This window comes from Poecilia reticulata, linkage group LG17, assembly GCF_000633615.1.
Source record: "Poecilia reticulata strain Guanapo linkage group LG17, Guppy_female_1.0+MT, whole genome shotgun sequence".
Taxonomy (NCBI): domain Eukaryota; kingdom Metazoa; phylum Chordata; class Actinopteri; order Cyprinodontiformes; family Poeciliidae; genus Poecilia; species Poecilia reticulata.
Window position 1 is genome coordinate 10878907 of NC_024347.1, and position 2565 is coordinate 10881471.

Sequence of the window (2565 nt, forward strand, 5' to 3'; positions counted from 1 at the left end):
GCCACTCCTCTGCACTGTCATCTGGTAAATGCAGGACTTCAAAAGTAGGAAGTGCAATAGTTTTGTCCCTTCTGTCTTTTATTGACTCTGTTTGCATTGATCCAAACATGTCTGTCTGAGTGCATCCATTTCTTTAAGCAAGTCAAAGTTCATGCAGTCGGTTGTTTTTTCTTTTCTTTTTTTTTAATGCAGTGTCTCTTATGTCTTGCTGTTGCACTCTCTGCTGTATCATTGTGGGATCCAGTTGCGGGACATGTGCTGTTTTATTTGGGCTTATTTAATATATATTTTAGCCCTGTTTAATTAGTAATCCATGACTTCCTGTTGTCATTGGGCACCCTGTGACATTCCTTTTTTCTTTTCTTTTTTTTTGCAGCCACTCCTAAAAAGCTCTAAATTTGCCCGTTTATGGAGCCAGAGCAATTAATCAAGTGCTCCAATCCTAAATGTATGTTGCCCCAAACCACAGTGAGGAAGATAARGAAGGAGAATTGAATAAACTTTAAAGTTCAGGTAAATGCAACRTGTCTTCTTTTTTTTTTTAGAAAGAGAAAATGGTACTATTGCAAAAATATTGTTAAAGTTTCCTAATCTTAGGGCTCTGTATTTTTTTTTTCCTTTGTATCTATAAGAGCAATCATATGACTGAGTTCATAACAAGTCTCCCAATGTTGTCTTGAGGAATCAGAAAGGCTTGAGGAGAAAATAACAGCAAAATAAAATTAAATGAGATAAATGTGCCTCCTCTGATAACAGAGACTATAGTTATTTACTTCTCGGTTAAGCTTTTAGCTGTATATTTAAAACAGTGTAAAACACATTCTGGTGATTTTTTTATGTGCTCTATGACACACCACCCTATGTGGGATCAACTTCAATTGAAAATGAATATTTTTGTCATGCCGTAAAGAAACTTTCTGTTCTTATTTTCCCGCTCCCATAATTAAAAAAAAAAAAAAAAGTCATAATTTCCAGCTGGCCAGGACTGCAAAGTTCACATCTAAATTTAAGCTTTCCAACTACAGATAAGAAAACTTGAGGGCTTATCAATAACTTTTGTTTATAATCTTGAAAATTTAGACACGTCAAATCTGAACTGCATTATTTTAAGCAAAAAATCTGAACTGCATTATTCTAAGCTAAAACAGGAGCATTTGATGAAAGTTTGTTTCTTTCCTCAATTTTAGTCACGATATGTTTGAGGAATTTTGTTTTCTTTTTTGTCATTTTAGCTCATTTGAATGGGAATAAAAGGAAATTGTACTTATTTGTTACAATTTACAAAAAATATAAATGTAATGTTTTTTTTTTKKTTTTTTTTTTWAAATCTGTCCATTAATATGACTTGAATTTCCCAGCTTTCTTAAAGTTGAGATTTATGTGGAACATTTAATGTCGTTTGCTGCTGTGAGTGGTGGGTGNGGTAATAAATATTTGGGTTTATCATGATAACAGTAAATTCCAATTAATAGTCTGAAAACCCCGAAAGTTGACAGTGCTGTCAAAATAGGTGGGGTTTTTTTAAATGTTGRTTACATGAGAGTGTCGATTAATGTGAAAATATTACTGATGCAATTATTGTGTGTGGTGTAGTGATGAAAGTCACTTTTCTTCATGCAACAGGCCTCCTGGAAAGCCATTTTGAAATGGGATTCCAGTATTTTTGGGGTTTGTGGGGCGCTGAGTRCAGAGACATGTAGTCGCAGCTACACAGTGGCCTAAACAAATAAATTCCTAGGAAGAGGTTCTAAATATATGTTGTATTTTTGTTAGTTAAAAAAGAAAAATGCAACAATATTGTGYGATGAGATTTCAAATCCATGTCGCCTATCCCTAATCCACGTTAAGTGTGATGWAGCACAAGAGTTCCCAGACTGGACTGAGAATGCACAACTCCTCCATGGTGACTGGTAGTAGCAGCGTASTATGAGACATTGGTAAGTACTTTGATTGGTAATCAAAATATGAAGCAGCCTTGTGCTAAGGCAAGGGCTACTAGCCAGRATCACCTAACCAACCAATGGCAACAAAGCATCAATACTAAAACATAAAAAAAACCATATAATGCATAGCTCCAACGAGGAATAAGTACACACACCTCCAAATTGMACCAATTATCAGGTTGCTTTAACACGGCAAGAAGTTGTGAGCTTTTCAGGCTGAGCTTCAAACGCAAACGTTGGGTTATAAAGATTTGAAGGAATCCTGTGATTTTCATATGACACCTGTATTAACCGAAGGGTAAAGGGGGGAGCTTCAATTGTCAAAATAAAAACTCTGGCTGGAAGTAAGCGTTCTGATTCATTATCATTATTGCAAATTTTCTGACATAAAGTAAATAAACATAAACCTTAACCCTTTATGGAAAAACTTTAAATCTAAAATGAACAGTTTTTTTTTTTTTTGCAACAACTCAAAACTCTCCTTACTATGCCAAATAAATTTAATATGAATTTATGTTTTTTTTGCACATGATCGACAAAGCACCAGAGTCGATAAAAAGCAAAACCTTACGATAATTATTTTCACTGATCCGAGTCTTTGCAGCTCTTTCTATCGAGTATG